The sequence below is a fragment of the Erinaceus europaeus genome, chromosome 7 (genome assembly GCF_950295315.1).
Source record: "Erinaceus europaeus chromosome 7, mEriEur2.1, whole genome shotgun sequence".
NCBI classification, from domain to species: domain Eukaryota; kingdom Metazoa; phylum Chordata; class Mammalia; order Eulipotyphla; family Erinaceidae; genus Erinaceus; species Erinaceus europaeus.
Genome location: NC_080168.1, coordinates 34,627,736 through 34,643,741, shown reverse-complemented (window position 1 = coordinate 34,643,741; position 16,006 = coordinate 34,627,736). Strand labels below are relative to the sequence as shown.

At 40.7% G+C, this 16,006-nt stretch overlaps 1 protein-coding gene and 1 long non-coding RNA gene across 8 annotated transcripts in view; one reads left to right on the top strand and one right to left on the bottom strand.

Moving 5' to 3' along the window:
* LOC132539406 (uncharacterized) overlaps window positions 1-1,998 on the bottom strand; it is a 283,959-nt gene extending 281,961 nt beyond the window's left edge. For both annotated transcript variants that reach the window (XR_009550670.1, XR_009550669.1), the window contains exon 1: window positions 322-1,998. This is a non-coding gene — a long non-coding RNA (uncharacterized LOC132539406). The remainder of the gene's footprint in view (window positions 1-321) is intronic.
* SPATS2L (spermatogenesis associated serine rich 2 like) overlaps window positions 1-16,006 on the top strand; it is a 233,839-nt gene that overhangs the window by 53,231 nt on the left and 164,602 nt on the right. The gene's annotated exons all lie outside the window — the stretch shown is intronic.

The window sequence follows — 16,006 nt, the reverse complement described above, 5'->3', positions numbered from 1 at the left end:
CATAGCATAAGACAACACTTCCAAATGGGGAACAGGAGACTAGATCCAAACTTCAGAGAGATGTGGTGGTGATGGAAGAGAAGGAGGACTTGGAACGAGATGGGGAGAGGGAGCCTAAGGAGGATAAACCAAATAGGAGACATGTTCCTTGCTGCTGGTCCAGGGGAGACGGAAGCGTGCTTTCTGCTGTAGGTGTCGGCTTCCTTGCTCTGTTCCTGGGCTCTATGCATATTCTGGTGTCACATTGCCTCACATGTCAGAATGTCTGAGACCTGAGTTCTTACCGTCCGTTGGGAGAAAGTGAATAGCCCAAAGGCTTACCTTTTTGTGACTCTTAGAAGCTTTTGTGCATCTTTGAAATGGAGTTCTTCCTGATCTTCTCTTGGGAGCTGCAGACCCAGTGTCAGTCTGCTTTGGAGAGGGGGACAGTCTTCCGGGCAGGACCCACAGCCGTAATGAGTTATTTTTACCTCTCCTCCAGACAAGAACAATATCCTCGCCACTCAGTCTCCAAATAGAACAAAGCAGTTATGATAGAGGAATGTCCTTATGCTAGGGAAGAATTTGGCAGGCTTAATGATGTGAGAATGTCCAATTTAGAAAACACATTTAAAATGAAAAACTGCTGTAACTCCAATTTGGAATCAGGTGGAATAAAAATGAGTAAATAAAATGTTTTACAGAGAACATGTGCATGTTACAGCCCATTCAACCTCCTCTCCTTAGTCTTGCGGTACTTGTGGAATTTGAGCTTCAGATGTCATTTCATTACAATGTCAAACTGACTCTGGCATCTATTGGGAGCATAACTTATAAGATAAATTTTCTAATGGATGTATCTAATTAAATTTTTTAAAAATGAAAAAAAACTGAAAACAAAAAATAAAATTAAAATATTTAACACACACGGAAGTTTAAAAGGCGTCAGATCACAAAGAAATTTAAAATGACAAAATGTACAATTCCACTATAGCTGGATGTTTCTGAACAGTGGACTCCTAGTATAAAATTGTTTTGGTGCTTTAAACATCTATCGTTAACGGACATCAGAAGTGTAGGTCTGACTGCACCTATCATACTTAGCCAGCCCAAGTTTTCCCAGACAGTTTCTTTTCATGAAAATCATGAAAATGAGGGGCCAGGTGGTGGCAAACCTGGTTGAGCGCACATATTACAATGCTCAAGGACCCAGGTTCAAGTCCCCAGTCCCCACCTGCAGAGAGAAAGCTTCACGAGTGGTGAAGCAGGGCTGCAGGTGTCTCTCTCTCTCTCTCCTCTCTATCTCCTTTTCCCTCTTGATTCCTGACTGTCTCTATCCAATAAGTAAAGTTAATTAGAGATTTTTAAAAAGCATGAAAATGCTTTTAAAAGCACTTGATATGTATATAATCCAAGTAAATAAAACTATAGACTTATTGTAGAGATAGTGTTTTTTAGGTCCTTCAGAACATGTGCAGTGTTTTGTCATAGAAGTTTTATTTCGGGTCCGGGTGGTTGGGCACCTGGGTGAGCGCACGTTACAGTGCACAAGGACCCAGGATTGAGCCCCCAGTCCCCACCTGCAGGGACAAAGCTTTGCAAGTGGTAAAGCAGGACTGCAGGTGTCTCTGTCTCTCTCCCTCCCTATCTCCCCCTTCCTCTCAACTTCTGGCTGTCTCTATCCAATAAATAAATAAAAATTATATATATATATATGACGTTTTATTTCTAGGGATTTATGTTAAGTAAATAACAGTGTCCAAGAGTTTTAACGCCAAAGATGTTCATCATGACACTTTTTATAATTGGGTAATTGGGAACCACTTAAATGTATGTACCAGGTGAGTTATGTATATGCTGGTATAGTCATATATGAAAGTTTATCCAGCCACTTCAGATGCTACAGATAAGTGTTGATATTAAAACATGACACTATATATTGTTAAATTTTAAAGTTGTGAAAATATGTGTGTGTATTATATGGATATATTCTTAGATTGCCTTAAAAATAAATATAAGGGTTTTAAAGTGATTCTTTTGAGTGTTAAGATAATGGACATTTAGAATGCTCTGTTTTGCTTATCTGTCTTTAATTTTTCCAACTTTGAACATATGCTGCCCTCATAATAAGGAAAACTCAGGAAAGCTCTTTAAAGAAAATATATGACCCAAACTATGGAAATGACCTCTTCTAGAGTACTGAGAAACCCCGTGTGTACATCCCACCTGGATGTATATGCTGGATGCATATGTATATGTGTAGACACAGTTTAGCTGAACATGTGTACCATGATTTGAGAACAGATGTTGCCCCTCCATTCAGCTGTTTCGGCAGAGATGACACCTGTGATATGAAGGAACTGAATTTCGTAGATTATCTCTAGAACTGCTTTCTCTTCCAAAAGCCTAGTCTCACGGTTTATGGGAACGATTATTGACTGCAGGAACTTCTGCTCCTCTCATATCGCTAAGCCGCCAAATGATGAAAGGGCTTTAGAGAGGAGAGTCATCGTATTTGCAGCCCATTCAGATACACTGCAAAATTACCCGTAGTACCTGTCTTCTACTACACTGAAAAGAGAGCTTCCAAAGAACCTGGTTTCCCCTAGTTTTTTAACTGGGAAAAATTTAGGTTGAGGTCACAGAACTCAGAACTGATCAGTGTTTGGGGGGAGCTACCTCAGTAGAAGGGGGGAGCAGGTGAAGCAGACTGGAACAGATAATTCACTTCCACTAAAAAAAAAAAAAGAAGAAGAAGAAGCCCACCAGCCAGTAAACCTTGAGGACATGTCAGCCTCTTTATTTGGTATCAAGAAGGCCTGTGTGCACAGTTCTTGGGCCTGGCTAAGTGCAGTAAGGCGAGATGTCGTGTATTTTTTTCTTGGAAATTATCACTCAGGACAGGTGTCATGTTAATTGTAGGCACTTTTCTCACATCTTTAAAAGTATTATTCAGAAAAAAATGTAAAATATTATTCAGAAAAAGTTCACCATAAACATAGGTGTAAATTATAGCACCTACACGGAAGGTTGCCTTTGTAATTCTGTTACTTCCTGCATGAAAGTAGATTCTTACTCCATGATTTATGAACCCTGTATTTCCCTAATTGTTTTTGTTAGTGATTTAATAGTGATTTACAAGATTATAAGACAGTGGGAGTATAGTTCCACACCACTCCCATCACCAAAGTTCTGTGTCTCCATCCCACAATAACAAGGTCTTTGAGATAGGTTGACTACTTTTTCCTCTCCAAGTTGATGTTTTTCAACTCTTTATAGTCCACATAGAAGTGAAGTCATTGGTATTTATCCTTTACTTCCCTACATACTTAATTACTAAGCATAATTATCTCCAGTTCCATTCATTTTGGCCTGAAGGATATGATATATATTTATATATATAATTTATATATAATAAAATAATATATATATATATATATATATAAATTATTTTCTTTATCCAGTCATCAGTCAGTGAGCATTTAGGTTGCTTCTGTATTTGGGCTATTATGAATAATTCAGTTGGGGGTCCATACGTCCCTTTAAATCAGTGAGGAAACCTGTATTTGTATCTCACCTTTGCCATAAGCTTGTAGAAGGGACAACTTTTATACAGGGTTTTCTCCTTCAGCTTAGTTTAGTGGGTTTTTTTAAAATTTGTTTATTATGTAATTTCCCCCATTTTGTTGCCCTTGTTTATCGTCGTCACTGTTTTTGCTGCTGTCATTGTTGTTAGGTAGGACAGAGAGAAATGGAGAGAGGAGGGGAAGACAGAGGGGGAGAGAAAGACAGACACCTGCAGACCTGCTTCACCTCCTGTGAAGTGACTCCCCTGCAGGTGGGGAGGCGGGGATTGGAACCGGAATCCTTATGCTGGTCTTTGTGCTTTGCGCCACCTGCGCTTAACCTGCTGTGTCACTACCCTGGTGGGGGGTTTTGCCAAGCTTTCCTAGAGCTCCAAAGTTATATGAGTATCTGTACAAAGGCCGTTTCTTGATGCTACCTAACTCAGGACTGCAGAAGAGCTCCTGTTAATTCCTGCAGCTCCTCTGCCTCTTATCTCTCCTGGTTCACATAAACTTTTGTTTTCTTGTTTGTCTTTCTTTTCTTATGCCACACTAAATAATTTCAGAGGGAATCTCATTTTGGCATTCCTTATATCCTCTAATATATCATATATCTTTGTGACGAAAGAATAATAAAAAAATATCCTGAAAAGCAGTGACTCTCATCATTCTCCAGACTGTGAAACTATCCCCTTGAGAATGCAACGCCAATTGAAAGAGTCCTACATTTGTTATCATTTCTAACCTTGGATGTCTAAAGCATAATTTGAAACTGAAAATCTCCTGCCTTGAAACAGTGGATTCATAAATAAGTACCATGATTTATCCCCTATGATATTTAACATTTTTAGAAACACTTTTGTGCCTACATTTAATATGTGAAGTCGGGCTGCTGCACTTGGCTTACAGGTGTTAAATTTTCAATACTGTATTTTAAAACTGAGTAATACTTTCACATGAACCTACTATAAAAGAAAAATCAGCATACCCTAATGAAAGATTTTACATATCAAATACTTGTATATTTTTACTTGATCTCTAATTTATAGACTCCGAAATATATAATGCTTTGTCCAGCTGTCTGTTTTATGTAGGAACCATAGAAAAACCACCCTAAACAGTACAAAGGAAAAATACTGGTTGTCCATCCTACAGGTGTTAATGTTTCTTTCCCGGTAGCACATCTGATCTTATCCGAGGTAGATGATAGGCTGAATAAAAAGACTATATGTCCCGGGTTCCCTTGGAGGTAGAGATAGACAACACAGAAATCATCAGATGGGGCTTCCAACACACTTCTTTAATGGGAGTCAACTAGGCTATGTGTTTCTTGGCTCCTCTTCCTCTTTGCTGTGTCTTCTTAGCTTCTTTCTGAAATTCACATGCTGACAAGCCAGCAGAGGCAACTTAAGTTTTCATAGTTCTCTTTAATCAAGTCTAGCAAGGAGAAAGCTGCTCCTTGAAGAAGCCAGAATTGGTTTTTTTCGCAGAATGCCTTCTAGCTTTCAGCAGAATGGCCCACCAGTCACATCAGCTGTTTTGAAGTAAGGAGAATGTTTGGACAGTGGACTGCAGAAAGCTGTCCTGCAGTGACCAAGGCCTGGTTCTCTAGGCTGAATATAGTGGGAACAGAGTGCAGACGAGAACAAAATGGAATGGTGGAGAGGTGGGCTGTGCAGAGGTGTGGGACCTTGGTTCAAGGCCTTTCTTAAGTGCTCAGTGAATCTCACCAACACTCTTGTCTTCAGAGTTGACTATTTTTTAAATATTTTTTTCTTATTTTTATTTATTTATTGGATAGAGACAGTCAGAAATCGAGGGGGAAGGGAGGGATAGAGAGGGCGAGAGACAGAGAGACACCTACAGCACTGCTTCAGCACTTGCCAAGCTTTCCTCCTGCAGGTGGCGACTTGGGGCGCGAACCTGGGTCCTTGCGCATTGTAACTTGCGGTTAACCAGGTGTGCCACCACCCGGCCCCCAGAGTTGACTCTTCAAAAGAGGGAATAGAATTGTTTTTCACTCGTTTCTCAAGTTGTATTAAAGCACATCAAAATAATTATAATTATAATAGAATAAAGAATTAAGGGACCAGGTGGTGGCACATCTGGTTAAGCGCTCATGTTACAGTGCACAAGGATGCAGGTTCAAGCCCATGGTCCCTGTCTGCAGGGGAAAAGCTTCATGAGTGGTGAAGCAGGGCTGCAGATGTCTCTGTCTCTCTCCCTCTCTACCTTCCCCCTCCCCTCTCAATTTCTTTCTGTCTCTAGCTATTAAGTAAATAAATAAAATATTTTTTTTAAAAAAAAGTTGAATTAAGATATGCACCACCTGAAGTATTTTCCCGTTGTTACGATGAAAACTGAAGTTGATATTGACATATTTTAGGTGCTTCTGGGTCTTATTCTGTACATCGGGTGCAAGCTTATTGAAAAATGTCTCTTTGCAGGGGAAGATGGTGTTGCTGCACCTCACATAAGAATGGCAACTAGCTCGAGAAGTCAGCGAAGCCTCAGGGTGACAAAGTTCCTTGACATTCTGTCACTTTAATTGTGCTGGGGAGAAAGTCTTAACATCTAGGTGAGCAGGTCCCTGAGGTCGTAATCATCCCTTTTAAAAATGAGGAAGCTGAAGTAATGCAGGTGAAGATATTCCCAGAGGGTTAAAGAATAGGAAAGCTATCAAGGGAGGGGAGGGGATACAGATATGGAGTTCTGGTGGTGGGAATTATGTGGAGTTGTACCCCTCTTATCCTATGGTTTTGTCAGTGTTTCCTTTTTATAAATTAAAAAAAATGAGGAAACTACAACAACAATACAAAAAACAAGAGCAACGAAAAGGGAAAATAAATAAATATGAATAATTTTTTTTTAATGAGGAAGCTGAGGTCGGGAAAGGAAAAGTAACTCAAACACCACATGAAAAGACATCGGTATAGGCAGGACCTAAAGCCCAAGTTTCCTGATTTCCCAAGTAAAGGGAAATGATGGTTTTTGCTTGAATGCTATCCTCCTGTTTTCTCTTGATCTACCACTTGTTGCCAACCCTTGAGAGACAGGAATTCATTACTTTCAGCAAGTCCAGTTTGTTAGAAGCCACCCTCCACCTGTCGTATGCTTTACATTGGTTTGTCCTAGCCCTCCCCCCGCCAAGAGAATTGGATCAGTCCTGTTAATTTCGCGGCCTGCTTGGCCCCGCCCCAAGGAACCCCGAGAGAGGGTTCCTGAGTCCGAGAGTTCCTGAGTTCCTGAGTTAGACAGAGTTCCTGAGTTCCTGAGTTCGAGTGTGCCAGTTTCAGAGGGCTCTCAAGTACGAGAGTTCCAGAGTGCCAGAGTTGGAGAGTTCCTGAGTTCGAGAGTAAGAGAGTGCTTGTGCCGCCGCAATGAGACAGCAGAGTTTTGTTTGGTGATTGGTTTAGTTTGTGAATCGTTGTTCCTGAATAAAGAAATACAGCTTCCCTGCCCAGCCGTTGTCTCCGCGTCTCTGTTACCCGCCCATGAAGCAAGCCAGCCCGGCCAGAGCCTACGAAATTTTAACAACATCCACCCTTCCACCCGCATGTCAACATCTATAGATCTTCTCCGTGGCAACCACTCAGTTGCCCATGAACAGAACCCACATCTGCCTGAGGCCCTAAGAATAGACACCATCCTAAATGGTTCAGGGAAAGAGCAGGAGGCATCGCTGTTGGTATCCAGACTTCCTCCTGAGTCTCCTTTTTTGGTTTGCTGCTTCCGGTTGACCTCCTAATACCTGAGTCTCCAGTCGTTGATTTGTTTTTAGAGAATAACGCACTCATTTTCCAGTAGGCTGGGAGGAGTTGTTGCTTGGATACTCTAAATTGTTATGATCTCTCCCGGTGTTCTTTGAAGACCAACTGACTGGCTTCTTGTTGATATTCTTGACTGTGGACCATAATTTCACTTCCCTCCACTGAGCCAGTTCCTACTTATTGACTTTCTATCTTTCACACTTCTTGTGCCATGGCTCAGCTATCTTACCTTCTCTCTTATTTGTTGTCCTTCTGGGCTTATGTTTTATTTATGTGTTTCTCACTGTCCTAGTGGATGGTGGAGGGAAGTAGAGGTCAACATATCCATGGATGGTAAGAAGTAATGAGCAGGAGGTATATTGTCCAAGATTTCATCTCTTTTGATGCACAGTTCTAAGATGGACCTAAAACCCAATGGGTAATAATAACTAACTAGGGAGAGCTAAGGGCAGTGATTTTATTTTCTTTTATTTTAGTCAGAGTAGGAAGTACCTTGGTCTTTAACAGCACAGAGAATGGGTGACGAAAATCTTGGTGCTAGTGTTGGAGGAATTACCCTCAGTGAAGATCGCAGTGTCTATTCCTTCTGACAGACACATCTCAGATTATATGTTATTATCCAAAGTCAGCCTCCCAGCGTGTTTCACAGTCACCTTTAGGAAAATATTCTGAAAGTGAAGTGCACTACTATGGGTGGAAAACAACAGGAACTCCAAGAAGAGGCAGATTCGTACATTTCCGCTGTAGCTGCACACTGACTGGGTGTCAAGTATCTCTCTCACTGTGTTTTTAGAGGCACTGTGGTCACAGCAATAGAAAGCTTTCCTCCAAGTGTGCCTGTACCAGGAATGTTTGCTAAGTAAATAAACTTCACTAGGGCAGAGGATTTTGTGACTATGTCGGCATGTCAGCAGTAAAAAAGTGTTTGAAACCTAGATGCCTCTCAAAATCCAGAGAAATTAAAATTAATTGAATGGAAGATATTTTATTTTGCCAGGAAATAAAACTTCCCATTAAAAACACAAATATATTAGCCTGTCAGTAACTTCTTTCCGACACCTGATGTATTTTACTTAATGCTACATTATTCCTGGTGCTCTGACATGTGTAATTGTTATCAAAGGGATTCACTAATATTACATTCAGAATTGATGACTGATTTACATAGCCTCATATTGATGGATAAGGCATTAATTTTTTTCTATTTACTACCTTCCCTGCCCCTCAATCTCTCAAGTGAGGGGCTGTAAATTGAGTTTTTATTTTGACGCAACTGTAGTTCTGCCCTGTGGGGAAGAAAAAAAAAAGCTACCAATAAGGCAGATTTTTATTACCTGGCCTGGTGGTTCTGTGAGCACCACTTAAAAAGTAAATGATTCTAGAAATATCAATTGGCCCTAGACATAGGGCTTTAAGACACAGGCTACTTTAGAATTATTTGATGAATGGTTGCTTTCTATTGTCTTTGAATGAGTCCCAGTCCCTCTGTCCCTCTTTTCCAGTCTTGCTGACCTCTCTGCTTTGGGCTGGTTCCCCTTTCAATGCACATCTCCATTTTGCATTTACATACCTGAAACTAGAGCCTGTCTGGTGCCATTCTGTGTTTTTCCTCTCTGTTAATGCTTGGACAACGTGGCAGTGCCTCATGGTTCACAGTCCAAAGAGGTCCCTGCTGTATTTGTATTCCAAGTTGGTTCTCTTGAATGAGCAAAACTGATGATTTAAGAACTGGAGAAAAGGGTGTGCACATTAAATGAGGTTTGCACGCTCTATATAAAATAAAAAACAGTTTGGTTTAACTGGTGGACATTAAACACACACACATACACACACACATACACACACACACACACACACACACACACACACATGCATCAAGCAGTGTGTCTCTTTTTTGTTATGTTTTTTTTTAAATTTTTTAAAATTTATTTATAAAATAAAAATAAAATATCAACAAAACCATAGAGGAGTAAAACTTCACACATTTCTCACACCATAGTTCTATACCCCATCCTCTCCACTGGAAGCTCCCCTATTAACCTCTCTGGGAGCATGGACCCAGGATCATTATGGGGTGCAGAAGGTGGGAAGTCTGGATAGCATTGCAAATAACTGGTCTAACTACTTTTCTCCCCACTGTATTGATCAATTTGCTCTGACCTTGAGCAGAAGCAGCTTCTGAAGGCTCTTGTGAACCTGGGCTTTGTTGTTGTTGTTGTTTTGTTTTGTTTTCCATTTCTTTCTTTTAATAGCTGGGTTTGATGGCAGGGGACTTCACCCTCTGTTCCCAAAAACTCTTTTTTCCCCATTCCCTTGAAAACAGAGAAGCATGACTAATCCTTCCCTAATATACATACATTTTTTTTATTATAAGAAAAACATGAGTGCCCCCCAAACTCAGTGCCAACACACCTGGATTCAAGGGCAGCCCCTCAGACAATTAAGCTTTTGTTCCTCACCTTCCTGGGAGCAGTGAGGGCCAAATGGTAATGAATTCTTCTAGGTGGTGATAGCAGCTACATTCCAAGGGGATTAGCAGAACAAAACCTGCTGTGGTGTGTGTGTGTGTGTGTGTGTGTGTGTGTGTGTGTGTGTGTGTGTGTATGCACCACACTGGCAGGCAAACACAGTGAGCTTTTTCATGGTGCTCCAAGCCACATTCCCATATTAACTGTCAAAAATGAAGCAGCCCCGACAAGACGTGGACATGTTGTATATAAGACAGATGTGTCTTTAAAAGATAGGGAACATTCTTGATCAGAGGAAGGAAGGAAACTGGTCAGATTCTCTGCTTCCCCATAAAAGTCATGTCTGGCCTCTATCAAGTACTGTGCCTCTTTAACCAGATGCAGTTTTTTTTTTTTTTCAAAATACTTTGATTCTCAGACTTGTCAACCTAAAGGAGCAAAGACACAGGAATGCAAATGCTTTTGGAATCTGCTAACCACATCTGAAAACAGCTCTGCAAACGGAAATTTGGCCCTGTTTAAACTTTCCTTTAGCCGCCTAGTCTGCATCAAAGTTGGGATCCTAATTGTGCAATTCAAGTGGAGGTCCCTTGTATGTGTTTCAAGGGATATATTTGGTAAATCGTAAAGGCAGTATCCATCATTCCTGTCTGCTCATCAAGGGCCCAAACCAGTCCACACACATCTGCCTCGCCACTATTCATTATGGCCTGTTATAGATGCAAGCTTCTTCTTCAGAAGAAGTGCTTACCCCTCCAGTGGAAAGCAAGGGTCTAGGCAGGGTCCCAGCACTCCAGACTTAACCCCTTCTAGCCCTTGGCCACGCACACCCTAGGTGATTTTAGACTTTAAATCTGAATAGCCTCTGACTAGCCACCATTTGCCACATTCCTTCTTCCACATTAGAATCCAACTTAGTTCTGCTTAGTCCTAAAAAAAAATAATTCTGAAGGTGTTTGTCACTCAAACGCATGGTTCTTGAGAAACAGACACATCTTCCACCTTTACTGGAGCAGTGACTTGTACACGTGCCATGTTATATTTAAAACAAAGGTGCCACACTGCCTTAGGAAATGGTGACTTTTGCATGCTTCTTTTTTTTTCATTTTTTAAAGTTTTATCTATTACTTATGACATTGCTTCACACAGGGGTTTGCGGGGTGGGGTGGGGTAGGGAGCTCCCCTCTGGCACCAGGGATCCACCAGGGGAACCTCAGACATGCAAGACTGATCATCGAGCTGATTCATTCACCAGTTTTGATATTTATTTTCTTGGCAGAACCCTGACACAACCGTTCTTTACTATGGAGAAGCATTAAAATAACACACACACACACACACACACACACACACACGGAAGTGGACCTTCTCATTGAAGGGGCCTGACTTACATTTTGTATGACCAAATAAATCCATTGGAAATGTACCCTTTTGATGTCAGTACCAACCTCACAGAGTTAAATATTTCCCAGGGAGGAGGAGGAGCAGGAGGAGGAGAAGGAGAAGGAGGAGAAGAAGAAGGAGGTGAAGAAGGAGTTTAGCTACCTGGATGTCCTGAATTCCTGAATAGTAGTTCTGTTGGCTGTTCTGTTTCCAGTCTAATGAGCCGTGCCACCTCCTAGACACCCTGACTGCTGGAGTCTTCTTTATATTCAGCATCAGTAAAACTCCTGAAATACCACCAGGAGACCACCAGGGACCACAACAAGACAGGAATAGTATGACTTCAGGAACCCACCATATCACTGGTGAGTGCAAACAAGTGTGGCTCCTAATCAGAGAGGAACCTAGGGAGAGATTAAGTGGCTGGTAACAGTCCAACAGTAAACCAGATGAAACAACACCTCCAGTCTGTTTCACCAACAAAAAGACGGCTAAAGGTAGGAGAAGACTATCCTAAGACTCACGAAATGCAACTGTGAGTCTCCAGTGCTACTGCCCTCAGAATCTGGAGCAGCTGGGGTAGGCCCTGTGCCAGGGGACAAATAACTAACCAGGAAACTCAGGAGAAGATCTATACCTCTGTGGCCTAGCAGTGGAGCTATGAGAGTCTCTTTGCATAACCACTGGATTATCTCTGCCAAACCCTACTTTATCTCTTGGTCAGAAGTCAGTGATTAAGCTAAGAAGCCTACTTGTAGTTTAAAAGCCCTCAGGCTCCCATAGCCTACAGGGAAGAAAAAGAACCAAAGAGGCTTTTAAGCCACTGAGCTCCAACTCAGGGATTAAAATACTATTGAAACAAATGTTAATTTCCACAACTGTGAACCCTTTAAGGACCTTATTTAGACTCATTTAGACATGAGTCAATCCAGGCAAGAGAGATCAGTAATTTGAAAAGAAATGAGAGAGGGACATCATAACATATATATAGAATGATTAAACCAACAAGAAGAAATATTTGAGAAGTGAACCAGGACAAGAGTCCAGCTAAAATCCCCCAAAGGTTGAGGCACAAAATAATGAGGTCAACATCCAAACACTAGTTAAGGAAATAATCACAGGAGTGAGTAAAGAGTTTGAAAGAATTGTCATCAGAAATGCAGAAACAACACATGAGACTCTGGAAGAAAACACTATCTTAAAGCAACTATAGAGCTGAAAGCTGAAATAGCTGAGCTCAGAAAACAACTAGTTGAACAAGCTAAAACAATATCAGAACAGGGTAACAAAATAGATGAACTCCAGAAAACAGTAGAGAGGAGAGAGAATAGAATCAATGAGGCTGAAGACAGAATTAGCAAGATTGAGGGCAAATTAGAGACAACTGAAAAAGAAGTAAGAGATCTCAAAAAGAGATTAAGAGATACTGAAAACAACAGAGACCTATGGGATGACTTCAAAAGAAATAATATAGGCATTGTTGGTTTACCAGAGGAAGAAAGAGAGGGAAGGGAAGAAAGAATTCTTCAGGACATAATAGCTGAGAACTTCTCTAATCTAGACAACATAAAAAACATAAAGGTTCAAGAAGGCCAGAGGGACCCAAACAGAATTAACCCAGACTTAAAGACACCAAGACACATTATACTTAGAATGGAAAGGAATAAGGATAAAGAAAGGATCCTGAAGGCTGCGAGAGAAAAACAAAGAGTCACCTACAGAGGAAAACCCATAAAATTAGCAGCAGGCTTATCCACACAAACAATCCAGGCTACAAGAGAGTGGGAAGATATCTGTTGAGTGATCAGTGAGAAAGACTTTCAACAAAGACTACTGTAGCCTGCTAGACATTCATTCAGACTAGATGGAGGCATAAAAGCCTTCTCAGACAAGCAACAGTTGAAAGAATCAGCTACCACCAAGCCTGCCCTGAAAGAAGTAATGAAAGTTCTCCTATAATTAATCAGACCAGCATAAATATATATCAGAACACACTAAAAATTTACAAGAATGGCATTAAAATATCTTCAATCTTTCATATCAATAAATGTCAATGGCCTGAATTCACCTATTAAAAGGCACAGAGTAGGAAGATGGATCATAAGACACAATCCAACAGTATACTGTCTAGAGGAAACCCACCTAACTCAACAAGACATACTCAAAGTGAAAGGATAGAAATAATCATACATTCCAGTGACCCCCCAAAAGGGCAGGAACAGCTGTTCTCATATCTGTAATGATAGACTTTAAAAATAAATAAAATTTAAAAAGATAGGGATGTAATACTCCAATTCCATTTCAGGTTCGACTTGTGTTTTCTTTTCTAATCTTGTTTTTCAACTTCGGCCTGAGAGTGAGATCATCCCATATTCATCCTTCTGTTTCTGACTTATTTCACTCAACATGATTTTTTCAAGGTCCATCCAAGATCGGCTGAAAACGGTGAAGTCACCATTTTTTACAGCTGAGTAGTATTCCATTGTGTATATATACCACAACTTGCTCAGCCACTCATCTGTTGTTGGACACCTGGGTTGCTTCCAGGTTTTGGCTATTACAAATTGTGCTAATTGTGCTGCCAAGAACATATGTGTACACAGATCTTTTTGGATGGATGTGTTGGGTTCCTTAGGATATATCCCCAGGAGGGGAATTGCAGGGTCATAGGGTAGGTCCATTTCTAGCCTTCTGAGAGTTCTCCAGACTGTTCTCCACAGAGGTTGGACCAATTGACATTCCCACCAGCAGTGCAGGAGGGTTCCTTTGACCCCACACCCTCTCCAGCATTTGCTGCTGTTACCTTTTCTGATGTGTGTGTGACATTCTCACAGGAGTGAAGTGATATCTCATTGTTGTCTTGATTTGCATTTCTCTGACAATCAGAGACTTGGAGCATTTTTTCATGTGTTTCTCGGCCTTTTGGATCTCTTCTGTGGTGAATATTCTGTCCAAGTCCTCCCCCCATTTTTGGATGGGGTTATTTGTTGTCTTGTTGTTGAGTCTGGTAAGCTCTTTATATATGTTGGTTATTAAACTCTTATCTGATGTATGGCATGTAAAGATCTTCTCCCATTCTGTGAGGGGTCTCTTGATTTGGGTAGTGGTTTCTTTTGCTGTGAAGAAGCTTTTTAATTTGATGTAGTCCCATAGGTTTATACTTGCCTTAGTCTTCCTTTTAATTGGATTCGTTTCATTGAAAATGTCTTTAAAATTTATGTGGAAAAAAGTTCTTCCAAGTCGAACCTGAAATGGAATTGGAGTATTACACCAAAGTAAAAGACTCTGGGGTGGGTGGGTGGGTGGGGAGAATACAGGTCCATGAAAAATGATGAATGAAATAGTGGGGGTTGTATTGCTAAATGGGAATCTGGGGAATGTTATGCATGTAAAAAAAAAAAAAAAAAGAAGTAGAAACGCAAAGCAGAAATTGACTGAGTTTGGAGTATGGCACCAAAGTAAGAAAGCAGAAGTACTAGAGTTTGCAGTGAGTACCTCCCTAATACTTCCTCTCCACTTTTCTAAGCTTTGGGTCCATGATTGCTCAACAATTTGTTTGGCTTTGTATGTTAACTCTCTTTTCAGTCACCAGGTTCCAGGTGTCATCAGGATGCCGGCCAGACTTCCCTGGATTGAAGACCCCACCAATGTGTCCTGGAGCTCCGCTTCCCCAGAGACCCATCCTACCAGGGAAAGAGAGAGGCAGACTGGGAGTATGGACCGACCAGTCAACGCCCATGTTCAGCGAGGAAGCAATTACAGAAGCCAGACCTTCTACCTTCTGCAACCCTCAATGACCCTGGGTCCATGCTCCCAGAGGGATAGAGAATGGGAAAGCTATCGGGGGAGGGGGTGGGATATGGAGATTGGGCGGTGGGAATTGTGTGGAGTTGTACCCCTCCTACCCTATGGTTTTGTTAATTAATCCTTTCTTAAATAAAAAAAAATAAAAAGAAAAAAAAAAAGATAGGGATGGACACTACTTGATGCTCAGGGGTTCAGTCACTCAAGAGGACTTAACAATTATTAACATCTATACACCCAATGAGAAGCCATATAAATACATCAAACATCTACTGAAAGAGCTACAACAATATATTAACAACAACCCAGTCATAGTAGGGGACTTCAGCACCTCACTTTTCTCAACTTGACAGATCTTCTAGGCAGAAAACCATTAAAGACATGAGGGAGCTAAATGAGGAGATAGATAAACTAGAACTATTAGACATTTTCACTCATTCATGCCAAAAAACCGTAATACACATTTTACTGTTCAGCCACAAAGTCAGCTTCAGTAAATTCAAGAGTATTGAAATCATTCCAAGCATCTGCTCAGACCACAGTGGAATTAAACTAACACTTAACAATCAACAAAAGATTAGTAAAAGTCCCAAAAGGTGGAAGCTTAACAGTACACTTCTTAACAACCTCTGGGTCAAAGAGGAAATCAAGGAAGAAATCAAAATGTTTCAAGACTTCAATGAAAATGATAACACAAGCTATGAAAATATTTAGGACACACCTAGGGCAGTACTGAGAGGAAAGTTCATAGCTATACAAGCACACATTAGGAAACAAGAAAAAACACAAATAAACAGCCTGATTGCACATCTTAAAGACCTAGAAGAAGAAGAGCAAAGGAACCCTAAAGCAAGCAGAAGAACAGAAATAACTAAAGTTAGGGCAGAAATAAATAACATTGAAAAAAAGAAAACCATAGAAAAGATCAATGAAAATAAATGTTTGTTTTTCGAAAGACTGAACAAAATCAACAAACTTAGCCAGACTCACAAAAAAAAAAAAAGGGAGAAGACCGAAATAAATTGGATCATTAAAG